General features: G+C 46.9%; 1 pseudogene; it reads right to left on the bottom strand.

Annotated features, from left to right (window-relative positions):
- Positions 1 to 17,151: 17,151 nt before the first annotated feature.
- Positions 17,152 to 17,271, bottom strand: LOC134947097 (5S ribosomal RNA; annotated as a pseudogene).
- Positions 17,272 to 25,081: the final 7,810 nt, after the last annotated feature.

The following is a 25,081-nucleotide window of genomic DNA, read 5'->3' as shown; positions in this document are numbered from 1 at the left end:
CAAAAGAACCCCAGCAAGTTAAACGACTGACTCCAGTCTTACTGCTAGGTCTGGATTGGCAGAGTGTAGTACCAAATCCCAATCCTATTTGCAGTAAGCAACAAACAAATACAAAGCTACACAGTACTGGCTAACTTTCAGGAACTGACTAACCAACAAAGATTCAGCAGCATCTGCTTAACCTGAGAAGAGGCCTTATATAGCAGGTGCTGTCCACGCCCCACTCAGACCTCACAGACTGTGAGCACAAAAACCAGCACCGGATCCCCTGCCGTGCACAAAGCCTGTAACCACTGCACAGCAAAAGACCCGAACCGGAGTATCAGCTGCGCTCAGGCCACTCCGATAGCACTTGTCTCCCGGTTGCCATGACGACGTGGCAGCACAGGGCAGGAGACCCTAACAACGTGTTCCCTCCACTTCCGCTGATCCCAAGAATTATAAAAAGAATAAAAAGGGAAAAGGTTCAAGCAATTTTCATTGCTCCGGACTGGCCAAGAAGGGCCTGGTACGCGGACCTTCTGGAGATGCTCCTGGAAGATCCATGGCGTCTACCTCTTCATGAGGATGTTCTGCAACAGGGCCCGTTCGTCTATCAAGACTTAACACGGCTACATTTGACGGCATGGAAGTTGAACGGCTGATTCTAGCCAGGAGAGGCATCCCTGTCAAGGTCATCCTAACTATGTTCCAAACCAGGAAGGGGGTAACGTCTAAACATTACCACCGTATTTGGAAGAAATACATCTCTTCGGTTAAGAGCAAAAAATATTCTGCGGTGGAATTTCATCTTGGACGTTTCCTGATTTTTCTGCAATCGGTTGTGGATGTGGGCCTATGTCTGGGCTCCATAAAAGTCCAGATTTCGGCCTTGTCCATTTTCTTTCATAAACAATTGGCTTCTCTCCCTGAGGTCCAGACGTTCTTGAAAGGTGTTCTGCACATCCAGCCTCCCTTTGTGCCTCCCACGGTACCTTGTGATCTCCATTTGGTGCTGCAGTTCCTCCAATCAGACTGGTTTAAACCGTTACAGGAGGTAGACGTAATATATTTTACGTGGAAGACCGTCACACTGTTGGCCTTGGCGTCAGCAAGACGTGTGTCGGAGCTAGGGGTGTTGTCTCACAAGAGCCCGTATTTAATTTACCATAAGGACAGAGCTGAACTCAGGACTCATCAGCAATTTCTTCCTAAGGTGGTGTCTGCATTTCACATCAACCAACCCATTGTGGTTATGGTTGTTACCGACACCTCTGTTACTTCAAAGTCTATGGATGTTGTGAGGTCTTTGAAGGTGTATGTAAAGAGGACAGCTCGTCACAGGAAATCGAACCCGCTGTTTGTTCTTTACGATCCCAATAAGATTGGGTGTCCTGCTTCAAAGCAGTCAATTGCGCGATGGATCAGGCTTACTATCCAGCATGTTTATTCCACGGCAGGATTGCCGTTTCCTAAATCTATACATGCTCATTCGACTAGGTCAGTGGGTTCTTCTTGGGCGGCTGCCCAGGGTGTCTCGGCCTTACAGCTCTGCCGGGAAGCTACTTGGTCAGGTTCGAACACGTTTGCAAAGTTCTACAACTTCCATACTTTGGCATCTGAGGACCTTCAGTTTGGTCAATCAGTTCTGCAGGAACCTCAGCACTCTCCCAACTGGTTTGGGAGCTTTGGTACTTCCCCATGGTACTAAATGGATCCCCAATATCCTCTAGGATGTAAGAGAAAATAGGATTTTAATTACCTACCGGTAAATCCTTTTCTTGTAGTCCGTAGAGGATACAGGGCGCCCACCCGGTGCTTCGTTCTTCCTGCACTGTTACTTGGTTAAGTATTCTGGTTTGTTCAGCTGTTGTTGTTCCTGTTTCAAGTTTGGTTAGCATGGATTTCCTCTTGTTTGTGTGTGCTGGTTTGGAATCTCACCACTTTCCTTTTATCCTTCTCTCAAAGTATGTCCGTCTCCTCGGGCACAGTTTCCTAGACTGAGTCTGGTGAGAGGGGCATAGAGGGAGCCCACACTATCAAATTCTTAAAGTGCCCATGGCTCCTAGTGGATCCGTCTATACCCCATGGTACTAAATGGATCCCCAGTATCCTCTATGGAAGTGATTTTCAACCTTTTTAAAGTCGCGCCACACTAAACAAGATTTCAAAATGCCAAGACACACCATCAAAAATATACAGTATAATAACAAATATCAACATATATTAAATGCACTGGCCCCCACAGTAATACAACAAATACACTGGCCCCCTTACAGTAATAAAACACATTTTCCCCCACAGCATTTAAACACACTGGCCCCCACAGTAATGGCACACATTGGCCTCCACAGTAATGGCACACATTGCCCCCCACAGTAATGCCACACATTGGCCTCCACAGTAATGCCACACATTGGCCTCCACAGTAATGGCACACATTGACCCCCACACTAAAGACACATAATGGCCCCACATTAATGACACATATTGACCTCCACAGCAATTACAAATATTGGCCCCTAATGTAATAAAATAAATAAAAATACTGACCCCCTACAGCAGGTATTCCAATGCCAGCAGCGCAAGTGTCTGCCATGGAGCAGGGAGGAGCAGGTAGCAGCAGCGATGAGCAGGAAGCAACATGGCAGAGGCAGACGGTGGGGAAGGAGACGTTGACCTATGAAGTCACGCTGCGTCTCCACAGGTCATGATCCGGGCTGCGTCAGGGCAACTCAGGAGATCCCAGAGCTGCCTGAGTGAGGTGACGATGGGCATCTCTGGCGGCACATTTAAGGACCGACCGCGGCACGCACAGCGGTTGAAAAATGCTGCTCTACGGACTACGAGAAAAGGATTTACCGGTACGTAATTAAAATCCTATTTTTAGCTGTTTTGATGATTTAGGCCCTTTATTCAAGCTTGCATTTCACCCATGACCCGAAAAGTGGGCATGACTTAGGATGAGAGGGGCGTGGCATTGGCTTAGTGGGCGTGGCCAAGCGCCACAGACCTGTTTTTTCGCCATTCTGGTCCCTTCCCAGCATTGAGTAGATGCAGAGCAGTGGATGATTAAAGCCTCCCCAACTGCCCCCCCCCCCCGCACGCGAGATACTGTGACCCGCGGGAGGGACAGCGGGACAGTGTCCGAATAGCGGGACTGACCCTCTGAAATCAGGACAGTTGGGCGGGATGGTGTATGTATATGTGTGATGTGTGTATATTGGCCCTCATTCACCTTAAGTTTCAGTTTTGCTATTTGAGTAAAACTGCAAATGGCTGCGATCGCATGCTGGGGGCGGCACTGCGCAGGGCAAGGCCGACAAGCGTGCAAACACCCAGCAGCGATGCAATCGCAATGAAATGATACATGGCTGTCATAGGCGTGCGCAGCACATTTTATTAGGGGGTGCACTGTCGGAGGGGTGTGTCTAGCACCGCCTTTTGGGCGTGTCTAGCACCATCTATTGACGGTCAACGCAATATAAAATATCCACCCTTGTACTAATCCTAATAAAGTAGATACATTGTCAGATGTTGTAGTGTGCACCAAACAAACACCCCTGATGGCACTCACTGCAATTACACTGCTCCTCCTCAGCCTGGTCTGGCTGCCCCTCTCTTTCCCCTGCAAGCTGCAGCAGCTTACTTACAAGTCAGTCACTCACTGACACTGACAGTCGCAGACTAGTACTGCTGCTGCTGGAAAAATGAGTGACGTGTCAATGCTGCTGCCGAATGCCTGCCAGTATTGAATTTGTTTTCCTAAGAGGAACACTGGCTGCATGCTGATCCTCATCAGTGGCTGGCATTGGCATAGCATAAAAGGAGAGAGGTGGGCATGTGACGGGTGGGCGTGCGAGCAGCGTGACGTAATCACATCACGCTGTTTTTGTACATGGAGGTGGAGCCGGGAGTTTGAAAGCCGGTGGCAGTGGCACCCTTGATTAACCCAGGCATCCGGTCAGTAATGCAGTCCTGACAGGGTGCAGCGCAGAGGGGCCAGTAATCAGCCTGCTCGGTTATCGCTGCATCAGGCGTGTGATTGGGGTGCCAGACATTAGGGGGTGCCTGTGCGCACCAGACACCCCCCCTGCGCACACCTATGATGGCTGTCTCCCTGCCTCCGTAGCCATACACCTTCGACGTGTGCAAAATAACTCCCCCTCACCCACTTTCCCTGTTATGGTACCCCCCCTGTCATTGTGTGCTGGATCTCCCCCTGCATACACACTAGGGTTAATTTTTGTCAGAAGCCAAATAACCTACCACTATAGGGGGTATTCAATTCTTGTCAGAAACTGCCGTCTTGTCGGAAAGATGGCAGCTTCCAACTGGTTTAGGTCGGAAGGGGTACCGACCCATTCAAAACTGCCCCCCATTTTCCGACAAGTCGGGAAATCCGACTTGTCGGAAACCTGTCGGAATGCACACGGATCTGGGACTTAAGCCACCGAACCAGGTGTATTGTCGGAATCGCGGCCAAACCCAACAGGTTTTGGCCTTGTTCCCGACAATGTCAATCCAACTTTAAAAAAAGTGGGATTGCCATTGGGGGTCATTCCGAGTTGTTCGCTCGTTGCTGATTTTCACAACGGAGCGATTAAGGCAAAAATGCGCATGCGCATGGTACGCAGTGCACATGCGCTAAGTATTTCAGCACAAAACTTAGTAGATTTACTCACGTCCGAACGAAGAATTTTCATCTTTGAAGTGATCGGAGTGTGATTGACAGGAAGTGGGTGTTTTTGGGCAGAAACTGACCGTTTTCTGGGAGTGTGCGGAAAAACGCAGGCGTGCCAGGATAAAACGCGGGAGTGTCTGGAGAAACGGGGGAGTGGCTGGCTGAATGCAGGGCGTGTTTGTGACGTCAAAACAGGAACGAAACGGCCTGAGCTGATCGCAATCTGTGAGTAGGTCTGGAGCTACTCAGAAACTGCTAAGAATTTTCTATTCGCAATTCTGCAAATCTTTCGTCCGCTATTCTGCTAAGCTAAGATACACTCCCAGAGGGCGGTGGCCTAGCGTGTGCAATGCTGCTAAAATCTGCTAGCGAGTGAACAACTCAGAACCACCCCTATTGTTGGGAACGGGCCAAACCTGTCGGGTTTGGCCGACCATCGAATACTCACATGTCGTATCCTTTCCGTCGGAAAGGATCCGACATGAATTGAATACCCCCTATATGTTTGGAGCGTGGGAGGAAGCCGGAGCATTCGGAGGAAACCCACGCAAGCATAGGGAGAACATACAAACTCTACCTCACATTATCCGGCTTCAGCTACCGGGGTGCAGGGTCTCAATGAAGAAGTCAGGGCATCAATTCATAAGTATGTAAAGAACACACTCGCCAGGCGTCAGAAATGAAATGGTATTTATTCACCACGTCCAAAACAGCATCAATACAAAGCAGCATTCACAGATCGACATTTTGGCCCATCAAGAGTAGACCTATCCAGTCAGTAGTAATTCTACCTGCTGCTGCCGACTGGATAGGTCTTAGCAAAGCCCCATGCTGGATCGAAACATCGACCTTTAAACAATGGGCCTAATTAAGATCTGTTCGCTCGCTAGCTACTTTTTGCAGCGTTGCGAACAGATAGACGCCGCCCATAGGGGAGTATATTTTTGCTTTGCAAGTGTGCGATCACATCAGCCTATTCGAGCCTGGAGTTGACGTCAGACACCCGCCCTGCAAACGCTTGGATACGCCTGCGTTTTTCCAAACACTCCCAGAAAACGGCCAGTTACCACCCACAAAACGCCTTCTTTCTGTCAATCTCCTTGTGATTGGCTGTGCAAGTGGATTCTTCTCTAGAACCAGTGCAGAGCAATGATCCGCTTTCTGGCCCTCATTCTGAGTTGTTCGCTCGCAAGCTGCTTTTAGCAGCTTTACACACGCTAAGCCGCCGCCTACTGGGAGTGAATCTTAGCTTCTTAAAATTGCGAACGAAAGATTTGCAATATAGCGAAAAGACTTCTCTGTGCAGTTTCTGAGTAACTCGAAACTTACTCTGCCAGTGCGATCAGTTCAGTGCTTGTCGTTCCTGGTTTTACGTCACAAACACACCCAGCGTTCGCCCAGACACTCCTCCGTTTCTCCAGCCACTCCCGCGTTTTTCCCAGAAACGGTAGCGTTTTTTCACACACACCCATAAAACGGCCAGTTTCCGCCCAGAAACACCCACTTCCTGTCAATCACATTACGATCGCCGGAACGAAGAAAAAACCGTGAGTAAAATTCCTAACTGCATAGCAAATTTACTTGGCACAGTCGCACTGCGGACATTGCGCATGCGCACTAAGCGGAAAATCGCTGCGATGCGAAAAAATTTACCGAGCGAACAACTCGGAATGACCACCTCTACCCGTACGACACGCCTGCGCATTGCGATGCATACACATGCGCATTAGTTACCTGATCGCTGCGCAGCGAAAAATGCTAGCGAGCGATCACATCTGAATTAGGCCCAATGTTTTATCTTAATGCTATGTTGGATGTGGTGAATAAATATTACTTCATTTGTGAAGCCTAGTGAGTGTGTATACTGTATATATATATATATATATATATATATTAGTGATGAGCGGGTTCGGTTTCTCGGAAACCGAACCCCCCTGAACGTCACCCTTTTTACACGGGTCCGAGCCATACTCGGATTCTCCCGTATGGCTCGGTTAACCCGAGCGCGCCCGAACGTCATCATCCCGCTGTCGGATTCTCGCAAGATTCGGATTCTATATAAGCAGCCGCGCGTCGCCGCCATTTTCACACGTGCATTGAGATTGATAGGGAGAGGACGTGGCTGGCGTCCTCTCCGTTATACGAGACAGTTGATTGCTTTTGCTCTGTTTAAAATAATTTTACTATTGTGGGGAGGATTGGGGAGCAGCTGTTAGGACTCGGAGTAGAGTGCAGAGTTTTGCTGATAAGTGACCACCAGTTTTTTTTTTCTTCCGTTCTCTGCCTGAAAAAAACGCTCCATACCATATCTGTGCTCAGTGTGCTGCATGATATATCTGTGCTGAGTGCTCACACTGCCTAATTGTGGGGACTGGGGAACAGTTATAGCAGGAGTACAGTGAACAGTTTTGCTGACAGTGACCACTGACCACCAGTATACGTTTGTCTGCCTGAAAAACACTCCTGTGGTGGCTTTTTTTTATACTAGTAGTTTAGCAGTTTGCTGACAGTGTCCACAAGGTCCATTATACTGTATAAAGCAGTACGGTAGGCCACTGCTGTACCTACCTCTGTGTCGTCAGTCACTCGTCCATAAGTATACTACATACTTGCCTACTCTCCCGGAATGGCCGGGAGGCTCCCGAAAATCGGGTGACCCTCCCGGCCCCACGGAAGAGCAGGCAAGTCTCCCGGAACGAGCTGTCACCCTGCCCGTCCGCCCACTTACTGTGTAAAGTGGGCGGTCCGGGCAGTTGATGACGCGATTCTTGCTGAATCGCGTCATCATAGCCACGCCCCCTGCAGTGTAATGCCGGGGATCGCGGCATTACAGAGTGGGGGCGTGGCTTAAACGATGTGCCGTGTAACTCCGCCCCCGGCCCGCCCCTGCTCCGCCTCCGCTCCGCCTCCGGTCCACCTCCTCCCCACGTCAGAGCCTGCCCCTGCCCCCCTGCTGAGCCGACCTGGCTGCTCTCTCCCGCAGAGAGCAGCCAGAATATCGGCAAGTATGGTATACTATCCATCCATCCACATTGTATACCTGTGGTGGCTTTTTTTCTTTATACTAGTTTAGCAGTTTGCTGACAGTGTCCACCAGGTCCATTTATTATACTGTATACTATATAGCAGTACGGTAGGCCACTGCTGTACCTACCTCTGTGTCGTCACTCGTCGTCCATAAGTATACTATCCATCCATCTACATTGTATACCTGTGGTGTCTTTTTTTCTTTATACTAGTAGTACTAGTTTAGCAGTCTGCTGACAGTGTCCACCAGGTCCATTATACTGTATATAGCAGTACGGTAGGCCACTGCTGTACCTACCTCTGTGTCGTCACTCGTCGTCCATAAGTATACTATCCATCCATCTACATTGTATACCTGTGGTGTCTTTTTTTCTTTATACTAGTAGTACTAGTTTAGCAGTCTGCTGAGAGTGTCCACCAGGTCCATTATACTGTATATAGCAGTACGGTAGGCCACTGCTGTACCTACCTCTGTGTCGTCACTCGTCGTCCATAAGTATACTATCCATCCATCTACATTGTATACCTGTGGTGTCTTTTTTTCTTTATACTAGTAGTACTAGTTTAGCAGTCTGCTGACAGTGTCCACCAGGTCCATTATACTATATAGCAGTACGGTAGGCCACTGCTGTACCTACCTCTGTGTCGTCACTCGTCGTCCATAAGTATACTATCCATCCATCTACATTGTATACCTGTGGTGTCTTTTTTTCTTTATACTAGTAGTACTAGTTTAGCAGTGTGCTGACAGTGTCCACCAGGTCCATTATACTGTATGTAGCAGTACGGTAGGCCACTGCTGTACCTACCTCTGTGTCGTCACTCGTCGTCCATAAGTATACTATCCATCCATCTACATTGTATACCTGTGGTGTCTTTTTTTCTTTATACTAGTAGTACTAGTTTAGCAGTCTGCTGACAGTGTCCACCAGGTCCATTATACTGTATATAGCAGTACGGTAGGCCACTGCTGTACCTACCTCTGTGTCGTCACTCGTCGTCCATAAGTATACTATCCATCCATCTACATTGTATACCTGTGGTGTCTTTTTTTCTTTATACTAGAAGTACTAGTTTAGCAGTCTGCTGACAGTGTCCACCAGGTCCATTATACTGTATATAGCAGTACGGTAGGCCATTGCTGTACCTACCTCTGTGTCGTCACTCGTCGTCCATAAGTATACTATCCATCAATCTACATTGTATACCTGTGGTGCCTTTTAGTTGTGCGCATTAAAATATGGAGAACAAAAATGTGGAATGTAAAAAAATAGGGAAAGATCAAGATCCACTTCCACCTCGTGCTGAAGCTGCTGCCACTAGTCATGGCCGAGACGATGAAATGCCATCAACGTCATCTGCCAAGGCCGATGCCCAATGTCATAGTACAGAGCATGTAAAATCCAAAACACAAAAGATCAGTAAAATGACCCAAAAATCAAAATTAAAAGCGTCTGAGGAGAAGCGTAAACTTGCCAATATGCCATTTACGACACGGAGTGGCAAGGAACGGCTGAGGCCCTGGCCTATGTTCATGGCTAGTGGTTCAGCTTCACATGAGGATGGAAGCACTCATCCTCTCGCTAGAAAAAAGAAAAGACTTAAGCTGGCAAAAGCACAGCAAAGAACTGTGCGTTCTTCGATATCACAAATCCCCAAGGAGAGTCCAATTGTGTCGGTTGCGATGCCTGACCTTCCCAACACTGGACGGGAAGAGCTTGCGCCTTCCACCATTTGCACGCCCCCCTGCAAGTGCTGGAAGGAGCACCCGCAGTCCAGTTCCTGATAGTCAAATTGAAGATGTCAGTGTTGAAGTACACCAGGATGAGGATATGGGTGTTGCTGGCGCTGGGGAGGAAATTGACAAGGAGGATTCTGATGGTGAGGTGGTTTGTTTAAGTCAGGCACCCGGGGTGACGCCTGTTGTCCGTGGGAGGAATATGGCCATTGACATGCCTGGTCAAAATACAAAAAAAATCAGCTCTTCGGTGTGGAATTATTTCAACACAAATGCGGACAACAGGTGTCAAGCCATGTGTTGCCTTTGTCAAGCTGTAATAAGTAGGGGTAAGGACGTTAACCACCTCGGAACATCCTCCCTTATACGTCACCTGCAGCGCATTCATAATAAGTCAGTGACAAGTTCAAAAACTTTGGGCGACAGCGGAAGCAGTCCACTGACCAGTAAATCCCTTCCTCTTGTAACCAAGCTCCTGCAAACCACCCCACCAACTCCCTCAGTGTCAATTTCCTCCTTACACAGGAAAGCCAATAGTCCTGCAGGCCATGTCACTGGCAATTCTGATGATTCCTCTCCTGCCTGGGATTCCTCCGATGCATCCTTGAGTGTAATGCCTACTGCTGCTGGCGCTGCTGTTGTTGCAGCTGGGAGTCGATCGTCATCCCAGAGGGGAAGTCGGAAGACCACTTGTACTACTTCCAGTAAGCAATTGACTGTACAACAGTCCTTTGCGAGGAAGATGAAATATCACAGCAGTCATCCTGCTGCAACGCGGATAACTGAGGCCTTGGCAGCCTGGGCGGTGAGAAACGTGGTTCCGGTATCCATCGTTAATTCAGAGCCAACTATAGACTTGATTGAGGTACTGTGTCCCCGGTACCAAATACCATCTAGGTTCCATTTCTCTAGGCAGGCGATACCGAAAATGTACACAGACCTCAGAAAAAGAGTCACCAGTGTCCTAAAAAATGCAGTTGTACCCAATGTCCACTTAACCACGGACATGTGGACAAGTGGAGCAGGGCAGACTCAGGACTATATGACTGTGACAGCCCACTGGGTAGATGTATTGCCTCCCGCTGCAAGAACAGCAGCGGCGGCACTAGAGATGAGCGGGTTCGGTTCCTCGGAATCCGAACCCCCCCGAACTTCAGCCTTTTTACACGGGTCCGAGGCAGACCCGGATCTTCCCGCCTTGCTCGGCTAACTCGAGCGCGCCCGAACGTCATCATACCGCTGTCGGATTCTCGCGAGGCTCGTATTCTATCGCGAGACTCGGATTCTATATAAGGAGCTGCGCGTCGCCGCCATTTTCACACGTGCATTGAGATTGATAGGGAGAGGACGTGGCTGGCGTCCTCTCCGTTAGAATAGATAGAGACACTTGAGTTGATTACTTAGTAATTTTGGGGAGCATTAGGAGTACTCAGAGTGCAGAGTTTTGCTGATAGTTACTAGGGACTGACCACCACCAGTTTTATTTATTATTTAATATAATCCGTTCTCTGCCTGAAAAAAAACGATGCACAGTCACATACCATATCTGTGCTCAGCCTCAGTGTGCTGCATGATAATATCATCTATATGTATATCTGACTGTGCTGAGTGCTCACTGCTCACACAGCTGAATTGTGGGGGAGACTGGGGTGCAGTTATAGCAGGAGTACAGTGCACACTTGCTGCCAGTGTGACTGACCAGTGACCACCAGTATATTGTCTGCCTGAAAAAGTTAAACACTCCTGTCTGTGGTGTTTTTTTTTTTTTTATTCTATAAACGCATTCTGCTGACAGTGTCCAGCAGGTCCGTCATTCATTTTATTATATAAATATTTACCTGCAGTAGTGTTATATTTTTTTTGTTCAGCTCTATCATCTTTATCATCTCTATATTAGCAGACGCAGTATGGTAGTCCATGGCTGTGGCTACCTCTGTGTCGTCAGTGCTCGTCCATAATTGTATACCTACCTGTGGTGGGGTTTTTTTTTCTATCTTCTTCATACTAGTAGTTTAGGAGTCTGCTGACAGTGTCCAGCAGGTCCGTCATTATATTATATATACCTGCAGTAGTGATATATATATATTTTTTATATCATTATCATCTCTATACTAGCAGACGCAGTACGGTAGTCCACGGCTGTAGCTACCTCTGTGTCGTCAGTGCCTCGTCCATAATTGTATACCTACCTGTGGTGGGGTTTTTTTTTCTATCTTCTTCATACTAGTAGTTTAGGAGTCTGCTGACAGTGTCCAGCAGGTCCGTCATTATATTATATATACCTGCAGTAGTGATATATATATATTTTTTATATCATTATCATCTCTATACTAGCAGACGCAGTACGATAGTCCACGGCTGTAGCTACCTCTGTGTCGTCAGTGCTCGTCCATAATTGTATGCCTACCTGTGGTGGGGTTTTTTTTCCGATCTTCTTCATACTAGTAGTTTAGGAGTCTGCTGACAGTGTCCAGCAGGTCCGTCATTATATTATATATACCTGCAGTAGTGATATATATATTTTTTTTATATCATTATCATCTCTATACTAGCAGACGCAGTACGGTAGTCCACGGCTGTAGCTACCTCTGTGTCGTCAGTGCCTCGTCCATAATTGTATACCTACCTGTGGTGGGTTTTTTTTTCTATCTTCTTCATACTAGTAGTTTAGGAGTCTGCTGACAGTGTCCAGCAGGTCCGTCATTATATTATATATACCTGCAGTAGTGATATATATATATTTTTTATATCATTATCATCTCTATACTAGCAGACGCAGTACGGTAGTCCACGGCTGTAGCTACCTCTGTGTCGTCAGTGCCTCGTCCATAATTGTATACCTACCTGTGGTGGGTTTTTTTTTCTATCTTCTTCATACTAGTAGTTTAGGAGTCTGCTGACAGTGTCCAGCAGGTCCGTCATTATATTATATATACCTGCAGTAGTGATATATATATTTTATATCATTATCATCTCTATACTAGCAGACGCAGTACGGTAGTCCACGGCTGTAGCTACCTCTGTGTCGTCAGTGCCTCGTCCATAATTGTATACCTACCTGTGGTGGGGTTTTTTTTTTCTATCTTCTTCATACTAGTAGTTTAGGAGTCTGCTGACAGTGTCCAGCAGGTCCGTCATTATATTATATATACCTGCAGTAGTGATATATATATATTTTTAATATCATTATCATCTCTATACTAGCAGACGCAGTACGGTAGTCCACGGCTGTAGCTACCTCTGTGTCGTCAGTGCTCGTCCATAATTGTATACCTACCTGTGGTGGGGTTTTTTTTCTATCTTCTTCATACTAGTAGTTTAGGAGTCTGCTGACAGTGTCCAGCAGGTCCGTCATTATATTATATATACCTGCAGTAGTGATATATATATATTTTTTATATTATTATAATCTCTATACTAGCAGACGCAGTACGGTAGTCCACGGCTGTAGCTACCTCTGTGTCGTCAGTCACTCGTCATCCATAAGTATACTAGTATCCATCCATCTCCATTGTTTACCTGAGGTGCCTTTTAGTTGTGCCTATTAAAATATGGAGAACAAAAATGTTGAGGTTCCAAAAATAGGGCAAGATCAAGATCCACTTCCACCTCGTGCTGAAGCTGCTGCCACTAGTCATGGCCGAGACGATGAAATTCCATCAACGTCGTCTGCCAAGGCGATGCCCAATGTCATAGTACAGAGCATGTAAAATCCAAAACACAAAAGATCAGTAAAAAAAGGACTCAAAAATCTAAATTCAAATCGTCGGAGGAGAAGCGTAAACTTGCCAATATGCCATTTACCACACGGAGTGGCAAGGAACGGCTGAGGCCCTGGCCTATGTTCATGGCTAGTGGTTCAGCTTCACATGAGGATGGAAGCACTCAGCCTCTCGCTAGAAAAATTAAAAGACTTAAGCTGGCAAAAGCACAGCAAAGAACTGTGCGTTCTTCGAAATCACAAATCCACAAGGAGAGTCCAATTGTGTCGGTTGCGATGCCTGACCTTCCCAACACTGGACGTGAAGAGCATGCGCCTTCCACCATTTGCACGCCCCCTGCAAGTGCTGGAAGGAGCACCCGCAGTCCAGTTCCTGATAGTCAGATTGAAGATGTCAGTGTTGAAGTACACCAGGATGAGGAGGATATGGGTGTTGCTGGCGCTGGGGAGGAAATTGACAAGGAGGATTCTGATGGTGAGGTGGTTTGTTTAAGTCAGGCACCCGGGGAGACACCTGTTGTCCGTGGGAGGAATATGGCCATTGACATGCCTGGTGAAAATACCAAAAAAAATCAGCTCTTCGGTGTGGAAGTATTTCAACAGAAATGCGGACAACATTTGTCAAGCCGTGTGTTGCCTTTGTCAAGCTGTAATAAGTAGGGGTAAGGACGTTAACCACCTCGGAACATCCTCCCTTATACGTCACCTGCAGCGCATTCATCATAAGTCAGTGACAAGTTCAAAAACTTTGGGCGACAGCGGAAGCAGTCCACTGACCAGTAAATCCCTTCCTCTTGTAACCAAGCTCACGCAAACCACCCCACCAACTCCCTCAGTGTCAATTTCCTCCTTCCCCAGGAATGCCAATAGTCCTGCAGGCCATGTCACTGGCAATTCTGACGAGTCCTCTCCTGCCTGGGATTCCTCCAATGCATCCTTGCGTGTAACGCCTACTGCTGCTGGCGCTGCTGTTGTTGCTGCTGGTAGTCGATGGTCATCCCAGAGGGGAAGTCGTAAGACCACTTTTACTACTTCCACCAAGCAATTGACTGTCCAACAGTCCTTTGCGAGGAAGATGAAATATCACAGCAGTCATCCTGCTGCAAAGCGGATAACTGAGGCCTTGGCATCCTGGGCGGTGAGAAACGTGGTTCCGGTATCCATCATTACTGCAGAGCCAACTATAGACTTGATTGAGGTACTGTGTCCCCGGTACCAAATACCATCTAGGTTCCATTTCTCTAGGCAGGCGATACCGAAAATGTACACAGACCTCAGAAAAAGACTCACCAGTGTCCTAAAAAATGCAGTTGTACCCAATGTCCACTTAACCACGGACATGTGGACAAGTGGAGCAGGGCAGACTCAGGACTATATGACTGTGACAGCCCACTGGGTAGATGTATTGACTCCCGCCGCAAGAACAGCAGCGGCGGCACCAGTAGCAGCATCTCGCAAACGCCAACTCTTTCCTAGGCAGGCTACGCTTTGTATCACCGCTTTCTAGAATACGCACACAGCTGAAAACCTCTTACGGCAACTGAGGAAGATCATCGCAGAATGGCTTACCCCAATTGGACTCTCCTGTGGATTTGTGGCATCGGACAACGCCAGCAATATTGTGTGTGCATTAAATATGGGCAAATTCCAGCACGTCCCATGTTTTGCACATACCTTGAATTTGGTGGTGCAGAATTATTAAAAAAACGAGAGGGGCGTGCAAGAGATGCTGTCGGTGGCCAGAAGAATTGCGGGACACTTTCGGCGTACAGGCACCACGTACAGAAGACTGGAGCAACACCAAAAACGCCTGAACCTGCCCTGCCATCATCTGAAGCAAGAAGTGGTAACGAGGTGGAATTCAACCCTCTATATGCTTCAGAGGTTGGAGGAGCAGCAAAAGGCCATTCAAGCCTATACAACTGAGCACGATATAGGAGGTGGAATGCACCTGTCTCAAGCGCAGTGGAGAATGATTTCAACGTTGTGCAAGGTTCTGCAACCTTTTGAACTTGCCACACGTGAAGTCAGTTCAGACACTGCCAGCCTGAGTCAGGTCATTCCCCTCATCAGGCTTTTGCAGAAGAAGCTGGAGACATTGAAGGAGGAGCTAACACAGAGCGACTCCGCTAGGCATGTGGGACTTGTGGATGGAGCCCTTAATTCGCTTAACAAGGATTCACGGGTGGTCAATCTGTTGAAATCAGAGCACTACATTTTGGCCACCGTGCTCGATCCTAGATTTAAAACCTACCTTGGATCTCTCTTTCCGGCAGACACAAGTCTGCAGGGGTTCAAAGAACTGCTGGTGAGAAAATTGTCAAGTCAAGCGGAACGCGACCTGTCAACATCTCCTCCTTCACATTCTCCCGCAACTGGGGGTGCGAGGAAAAGGCTCAGAATTCCGAGCCCACCCGCTGGCGGTGATGCAGGGCAGTCTGGAGCGACTGCTGATGCTGACATCTGGTCCGAACTGAAGGACCTGCCAACGATTACGGACATGTCGTCTACTGTCACTGCATATGATTCTCTCCCCATTGAAAGAATGGTGGAGGATTATATGAGTGACCGCATCCAAGTAGGCACGTCAGACAGTCCGTTCGTATACTGGCAGGAAAAAGAGGCAATTTGGAGGCCCTTGCACAAACTGGCTTTATTCTACCTAAGTTGCCCTCCCACAAGTGTGTACTCCGAAAGAGTGTTTAGTGCCACCGCTCACCTTGTCAGCAATCGGCGTACGAGGTTACTTCCAGAAAATGTGGAGAAGATGATGTTCATTAAAATGAATTATAATCAATTCCTCCATGGAGACATTCACCAGCAGCAATTGCCTCCACAAAGTACACAGGGAGCTGTGATGGTGGATTCCAGTGGGGACGAATTGATAATCTGTGAGGAGGGGGATGTACACGGTGATGAATCGGAGGATGATGATGAGGTGGACATCTTGCCTCTGTAGAGCCAGTTTGTGCAAGGAGAGATTAATTGCTTCTTTTTTGGTGGGGGTCCTAACCAACCCGTCATTTCAGTCACAGTCGTGTGGCAGACCCTGTCACTGAAATGATGGGTTGGTTAAAGTGTGCATGTCCTGTTTATACAACATAAGGGTGGGTGGGAGGGCCCAAGGACAATTCCATCTTGCACCTCTTTTTTCTTTCATTTTTCTTTGCGTCATGTGCTGTTTGGGGAGTGTTTTTTGGAAGGGCCATCCTGCGTGACACTGCAGTGCCACTCCTAGATGGGCCAGGTGTTTGTGTCGGCCACTAGGGTCACTTATCTTAGTCACACAGCTACCTCATTGCGCCTCTTTTTTTTCTTCTTTGCGTCATGTGCTGTTTGGGGAGTATTTTTTAAATCTGCCATCCTGTCTGACACTGCAGTGCCACTCCTAGATGGAGAAGAGCTTTTTTTGGGACCGCACTAGTCTGTAATCAGTTATTATTAGAATCCTCTGAAAAAACTGATTTATGATGCTAATTTGCTTGTGGATACAGCAACCTTGTACATGTGAAAAAATTATAAATTTTCTTGTACAGATATATGTTGCCATCAGTGGTGCTCCCGAGAGTCAAAAGGGTATCGAGTAGAGAAAACCAACACAAGAAGGTTGGAAAGTAGACTCTTGTGTGGGAGCACTCAATTCAGAGGAATAGGTGTATTTTTTAATCAATTCTGTTAAGAAATAATTTTATTTGTTCAAAAAAAGAGATAGTTAAGGAGAAAAATATATACGTGAATAATAAAGCTACGCGAAGATATAGCACTATATAGAGAATAATTCATATGGTTTTAGATACCACAATGAAAAAAAACGGAATCCAAATCTAAAGACTAGTGGATTTGCTGTAATCACAATGACATTTTTGTATAATATATGACCATTATTTGTTCTACAGCAATCCTATTCAGGATTCTTTCAGCGTAGAGAATTAAATCATAAGTCATACAGAACCGAGTGCCAGTTGGTATTAATAGAGATCCTTCTAGATCGGGCAGAAGAATTTTTTGCAGTACCAGGGTGTTCCAAGGTGGTCTCCCATCCGAGTACTGACCCGGCCCTCCACTGCTTGGCTTCCAAGATCAGACGAGATCGGGCATCTCCAGTGGGGTATGTCCGCAATAGTTTTATCTGCCCGTTCAGTAGATCTCAATACCCGTATCGCCCGAACAAAATTTCAAATTGATCTAAGTCAATCGTGTGTACAAAGCTCTGTTTTGAATTATGCCCAAAATTAGGGAATGAGATTACAGCAAAAATCCAATAAGGGATAGTGGAACAATTATCATGTGCAAGAATTATATGCAGAGATGTCCACTATACAATTAGTAATGGCAGTTATGATATGCAAGGGGATATCTTGTCCACCTGCGTAACCAGGATAGAGTGGTGATATTCAATGAGGCAATACCATCAATAATATAGTGTATGTAGCCCCTTACTTTATATCACCAACCAGTAAATCTCACTATATATAGGCCTCTAAAACATGAGAAAAAATTCTTACAATGTGTCAAAAAGAGGCTATAATGAGGAGAAAAGGAGCAGATAAACAACTGATAGTTTCAGTGGTTATGCCGGGCAGTGGTGTGCATACCATCAATTAATTAACAATATGCTGCAAAATTTCTTAGACAGGATAGAGTGGTGATTTTTACTGAGGCAATTTCACCAATATTATGTGTAGCCCCTGAATTTGTATCACCAAGGAAGAAAAAGCAGATGGATAGCTGAAGGTATTATTCATTAGACATAGCGGGCAATAACAATTAAGTAGCAGTGTGCTGCAAGGTTGATATTAAACCGTAGCGTAGAAGTTCTTAGCACAGTAATATGCTATTTGGTTTTAAATGCCTCTAATGATAGCACCAAGTAACTCCCACCACATGTCCAGTTGCTCCCAAACACCTGTAGGATACCTAACAGCTCCAGCACCTCTTGGAGCGGCCAAAGTGCAAACAACCTATCAGTGCATCGCCTTTAAAGTAAATTATTGTCCTAATAAGGCAATGTTGCGTATATATGAAATGCAGGGTATGTGGTTGTGCGGTACCGCTTTAAATCCTGCTGCGGAGGCTGTCTGGTACCTGATTCTGGAGTTGCGCTGGAGGTGAAGCCGTGTGCTGACTTCTATGTGGAGGGTGTAGGAAGATGGTCAGCTGTAGACCGCGTGGAGCCGCTGCTCTCCCGATGCAGCGTGTAGTCGCGGTGTGTCCTCCTTGTCTCGACGGCTAAGCGTCGTTGCCTGGGTAACTGTCCCTGGTTTCCGGTTGTGGCGATCACGTGTGCGCACCACGTGATCACGATGTGTGTGACGTACGTTTCGCAGTAAAGCTTGATCACATCTTGCCTCTGTAGAGCCAGTTTGTGCAAGGAGAGATTGATTGCTTCTTTTTTGGTGGGGGCCCAAACCAACCAGTCATTTCAGTCACAGTCGTGTGGCAGACCCTGTCGCTGAAATTATGGGTTCGTTAAAGTGTGCATGTCCTGTTTATACAACATAAGTGTGGGTGGGAGGGCCCAAGGACAATTCCATCTAGCACCTCTTTTTTCTTTAATTTTTCTTTGTGTCATGTGCTGTTTGGGGAGTATTTTTTTGAAGGGCCATCCTGCGTGACACTGCAGTGCCACTCCTAGATGGGCCAGGTGTTTGTGTCGGCCACCTGGGTCGCTTATCTTAGTCACACAGCTACCTCATTGCGCCTCTTTTTTTCTTTGCGTCATGTGCTGTTTGGGGAGTATTTTTTTGAAGGGCCATCCTGCGTGACACTGCAGTGCCACTCCTAGATGGGCCAGGTGTTTGTGTCGGCCACTTGGGTCGCTTATCTTAGTCACAGCTACCTCGGTGCAAATTTTAGGACTAAAAATAATATTGTGAGGTGTGAGGTGTTCAGAATAGACTGGAAATGAGTGGAAATTATGGTTATTGAGGTTAATAATACTTTGGGATCAAAATGACCCCCAAATTCTATGATTTAAGCTGTTTTTGAGTTTTTTTTTTAAAAAAACACCCGAATCCAAAACACACCCGAATCCGACAAAAAAATTTCGGTGAGGTTTTGCCAAAACGCTTCTGAATCCAAAACACGGCCACGGAACCGAACCCAAAACCAAAACACAAAACCCGAAAAATTTCCGGTGCACATCACTAATATATATATATATAGAGAGAGAGAGAGAGAGAGAGAGAGAGAAAGAGAGAGAGAGAGAGAGAGAGAGAGAGAGAGAGAGAAATAAAGGGGTGCAATATATTAATATCAGAACAATTTTAGTAACACATAAAATATTACACATACATCCGATTTTAGCTCAAAGTGCTCAGAAATCGCATTATCTTCCTCGTAGTCACGGTACAAGCCTCCAAAGCCCAACACTTGTCTCCAATATTTGCTGCCGTGAACTCTAGCAGTATAGTCCCGCGACCCGCTTCCTGGTGATGTGATGATGTCATTCTGCAGCACACCTAACATGTTTCGGCACCAAGTATGACTTCATCATGGTGTGTGGCTTATCTCTCCGGTCGCCATTTTGTAGTAGCCAGAACAATCTCATGATCCAATCAAGGGGCCAGTACTTCAGATCTGATCGTAGATGTGCTAAATTTAGAACATATACAATCATTTACTCTGACATGCAGGGGGACGCCCAGCACAAGGCTAGTCCGCCCCATGTGTCAGGCCATACAGTCTGCATGGCATCAACGGTCGTAGCCTCATAGCTACAGGTCACATCATAGGCGTTTCTATAAAGGGTGTAGTGTGTGTGGTGCACATAGGCCCCTAGGTCCGGGGGGGGGGAAGGGGGAATGGCCCACACCGCACACACTGCACCCATAAAATATACTTACCCCTCCGGAGTCCTACGACAGAGGCCCTGCTGTGCGGACACAGATTACTCGGAAAATGGCCACCACGGCTATTTCCAAGTGATTTTGTGCATACGAACTGGAGATGTCCCCGGGAACAAGGTGCGGGCGCCATGTTCCCGGAGACCTGTATATGCACAGTGGAATCTGGCATTATACCAGAGTCTACTTGTTGCCGGAGAGGAGGGGGCCGGCGACGAAGGCTGCACGCGGGTCACCTCCTCTCTTAAAACGCCTCTGGGTCACATATCCATTTCCTAGAAGAGTAGCGCTATATTGCTGGGCTCTGAGGGGTACATTTACTAAAGCTTCTAAAAATGAAAAGTGATGATGTTGCTCATAGCAACCAAACAGATTCTGTCTATCATTTCTCTATTGCATCCTAGAAAAAGAAAATGATAGACAGAATCCGACAACAATTTACCGACATTTAAAATACAGACAAGGTCACAATACCGACATTTAAAATGTCAACAGGTCAAAAAGTTGGCACACGGTTTTCATTGTTTTTGGGTGTGTATGTCGACATAGGTTGACATAAACACCGTGTAAGTGTACCGCGTCACTATTATTTCCCCCTCCAGGTCCTCTGGGATGGTAAAGTATGCACAAGTCGTTTCCAATTAAAAGATCATAAAAAACTCATGTCGACTTTTTTACATTTTAAAGGTCGGTATTTTGACCTTGTCGGGATTTTGATTGTAGGTAAATTGACAGCATCCCGTAAGGATTACAGTGTGTATCCCTGCTGTTTACAGGAATAGAAATGGACTAGATCTCTTATGCCGTCAAATTCTACATTTCATACCCAACATTCTACATTTCATACCCAACATTGACAGGCGTGGTGTAGCGAGGGTGGCTCCGGTGGAGCGCCGGAAAAGTTAAAGGGCGCGCTGCCATCCGCCACCCTTCCCTCCGCCCGCTATACCGCAGGCCTCTGTACAGGCAGCCACAGAGCAGGGGGAGGAGAAGCAGAGGGGCGGACGGGTCTGGGACCACGCCTGTCGGGTCAGGTCGACAACAAAAAGGTCGACACACCTTAGGTCAACGCCAATTGGTCGACACACCTTAGGTCGACATGGACAAAAGGTCGACATTGACAAAAGGTCGACAGGAACAAGGTCGACATGGAAAAAGCTCGACATGAGTTTTTTTTGTTTTTTTGGTGTCGTTTTCTTCGTAGAGTGACCGGGAACCCCAATTAGTGCACCGCGTCCCCTCGCATGGCTCGCTTCGCTCGCCATGCTTCGGGCATGGTGCCTTCGCTCCGCTCGGCACACTTTACCGTCCCAATCGTAGTCCACATGGATTGTTAAGTATGAAAAAGTTCCAAAAAAGAAAAAAATTGTGAAAAACTCATGTCGACCTTTTTCCATGTCGACCTTGTTCCTGTCGACCTTTTGTCCATGTCGACCTTTTGTCCATGACGACCTAAGGTGTGTCGACCAATTGGCGTCGACCTAAGGTGTGTCGACCTTTTTGTTGTCGACCTGGAGTCCGGATACCGGGGCGGACACTGACTCAGACTCGGAGACTAGGTAGGGAACAGGGCAGGCCAGAGTCGACAGCAGGAGTCACTGACAGTCGCCACATGCCGGAGCTCTGCTGTCCTCTAAATATGTCTCACTGTCTGCTTGTAGCTGTGCAGCAAGGTTAACTCTGTCCTGCTACACCACTCACTGCCCCCGCTGCTGCAGCACCTCTTTCGACCATGGCTGCTGCAGCACCTCTCTCTGTCCCAGCTGCGTTTCTATAGAGGAGGAGACCCGTGTGCAGACTCCGTGTGTGGGCCCCCTCCTCTCCTATAGCCGTCACTGCCGCTGTCCGTGCTGAGACTCTGGCACAGTGCCAGAGTCTATAGCGTAATGCGCAGGACCCCGAAAAATGACCGCTGCGCCATTTTTACGGAGTCCTGCGCATGCACTGTAGACTCTGGCACTGTTCCAGAGTCTCTAGCTCTCAGTGCGCTAGCAGCGGCGGTGATGGCTACTGGAGAGGAGGGGGCCCACACACAGTCACCGATGGACGCCGGAAAGGTAAGTATAGAAAAAATGGGTGCAGTGTATATTTTTGTTGTACGCCTTCGGTGCGCACTGTACCAGGTTTAAACGTGGGGGCACCCAAAGGAAACTTTTGCCCTGAGATACACAAGGTCTAGAACCAATCTAGGATTTTTCTATATTTTTTCTTTTCAAACGTAGCATGCACCCGATTCAGTACAGGAGAGGGGGTGCCGAAACATAGCATTGCTCCGGGGCACCGTGGCACCAAGCTACACCTCTGCCGTAGCCAGTTAGGTAGAGCGCCTGCTTATGCAATCACAAAAAATTCCTAGTGACCGGCAAGTGTAATGTACCAAATGCGATTTTATTTTTCCCCGCCTGACTCCGCCGATGGGCACATTCCTTATCGCTCAGTAACAAATACTCTGGTTATTGTTTGAGAAATGAGTGTTACCTGGAGGAAAATAATACAAGAGGAGAAATAAAGAGAAGTGCACTTACACCTGATGGATACGATACTGCGACGGCGTATTACACAAGGGTCGCATCGCACACAGTATCACTCAGCTGCTGGAATGCACCGCCATTCATCTCACGGAAGAAAACAGTAGGATCATAATGTTTTACATGTTCCACAATAAATGATACAAAGAGAAGATTTTATATGAGGAATGCAGAGTATGTGTATTATATTCATTATTAAAAGCCTTCTAGTAAGCCAAAGAGCCCCTGGTATAAAGGCGTGTGCTGGTCCCAGTGACAGGCTATGCTATTTCTTTTCTTTTATTACGTTTCTTGAATTCACCAAAAGTATCATAAAAGAGATACGAAGCAAAATACGAGCGCAGCAGGATAACATGTAACCTTAAAAAAAAAAAGTTATATGGAGTAAAAAAGATACGTCGTAGCAGAGCAAATTTTAACAGTATATAAGAGGGGCAGGGGTGGTGCATGGGGGAGGAGGGGGTGGAGAGTCCACTCGGGAAGTAACGGAACAGAAAAATATAGAAATCAGTAGCATCTTATAAGCCTATATCTTAGGTTATGTAGAGGTTGATTAAACCATGAGGTCCAGGGGGGCTCACACTTTCACAAAGGATGTGGAAGAGTTTTGTAGGATGCTCGTAGTACATTCCATTTAGTAAAGTTACCATACATGACAGCAGACTGAAGAAATGGATAGTGGAGATATAGGCCCTCATTCCGAGTTGTTCGCTCGCTAGCCGCTTTTCGCAGCAGTACACACGCTAAGCCGCCGCCCTCTGGGAGTGTATCTTAGCTTAGCAGAATTGCGAACGAAGTATTCGCAATATTGCGAAAAGATTTTACTGTGCAGTTTCTGAGTAGCTCGAGACTTACTCTTCCAGTGCGATCAGTTTAGTGCTTGTCGTTCCTGGTTTGACGTCACAAACACACCCAGCGTTCGCCCAGCCACTCCCCCGTTTCTCCAGCCACTCCCGCGTTTTTCCCAGAAACGGCAGCGTTTTTTTCACACACTCCCATAAAACGGCCAGTTTCCGCCCAGAAACACCCACTTCCTGTCAATCACATTACGATCACCAGAACGAAGAAAAAACCTCGTAATGCCGTGAGTAAAATACCAAACTTCTTAGCAAATTTACTTGGCGCAGTCGCAGTGCAAACATTGCGCATGCGCAATTAGCGGAAAATCGCTGCGATGCGAAGAAAATTACCGAGCGAACAACTCGGAATGAGGGCCATAGTCTAAAGGCAATTGGATAGGGTAGATATAGTCTAGAGGCAATTGGATAGGGGAGATATAGTCTAGAGGCAATTGGATAGGGGAGATATAGTCTAAAGGCAATTGGATAGGTGATATATAATCTAGAGGCAATTGGATAGGGGAGATATAGTCTAGAGGCAATTGGATAGGGGAGATGTAGTCTAGAGGCAATTGGATAGGGGAGATATAGTCTTGAGGCAATTGGATAGGGGAGATGTAGTCTAGAGGCAATTGGATAGGGGAGATGTAGTCTAGAGGCAATTGGATAGGGGAGATATAGTCTAGAGGCAATTGGATAGGGAAGATGTAGTCTAGAGGCAATTGGATAGGGGAGATGTAGTCTAGAGGCAATTGGATAGGGGAGATATAGTCTAGAGGCAATTGGATAGGGGAGATGTAGTCTAGAGGCAATTGGATAGGGGAGATATAGTCTAGAGGCAATTATCAGTAACTAATGAATTCCCCAAATTTTAAATTATTCAATCTTCATTTAGGTTCATAGTAGCTGGAAGAGATTTAGTTTGCCTAAATCTAGTCTATAATAATTTCACAATAGCCCACTGCAACAGGGTCCATGAGCGGCTCACCTCTAAAAAACCAGAGGCAGGGAACTGCAATCCAGATTCCAGCAAACCCCAATCCGTGCTAGTGTAGGTCAGAATGCCACCTCTCCCATTTCCTGCCTGGGGGGAGCTGTAGTGTCCAGGCCGCCATGTGGGTCAGTAAATAGTTATCTCTTTACTACTGGTCTGCGCACCTACCACTACCTTACTCATAGGCCAAGCATTATAAGGGGCCACGCACTTGAGCGTCTGGGACCTTCATTATAATCAACACCTGTGAATGCTCTAGAGCAGTGATTCCCAACCTCAAACCTCAATTACCTCCAACAAGTTGTGTGCTGAGGATTTCTGTCTGCGGACGCAGGTGGGATAATTACTGACGCAACAAAATAGATTAACTTACCTGTGCATGATTGAAGCCATCCAGAAAACATGGCCTGTTGTTGGTGCTTGAAGACTGGAGCTGAGAACCCCGTGCTTTAGAGATTTTCCAGGTAAGAGAAGTTCTGTTTACTTCCTAAGGGCCTAATTCAGCATAGATCGCTAAAGAGCAGAAATCGCTATTCGTGATTTCCTCACTTCTGCGCATGAGAGTGATGGTGAAAATCTGTAACCTACAGCTATCCCGTGATTGGCCAACCTACCTACATCTGAGCAGCGTTTTGACATACACTTCACAATTTCCATCCCTAAAAGATCCAAGAAGATATTTCTAACGCTCCACTAGAGTAACCAATTAGGGATTTTCTCAAGCCA

Source organism: Pseudophryne corroboree, chromosome 7 (genome assembly GCF_028390025.1).
Source record: "Pseudophryne corroboree isolate aPseCor3 chromosome 7, aPseCor3.hap2, whole genome shotgun sequence".
Classification (NCBI taxonomy): domain Eukaryota; kingdom Metazoa; phylum Chordata; class Amphibia; order Anura; family Myobatrachidae; genus Pseudophryne; species Pseudophryne corroboree.
Note: the sequence above shows the minus strand (reverse complement) of the source record. Positions and strands in the feature narration are given on the sequence as shown.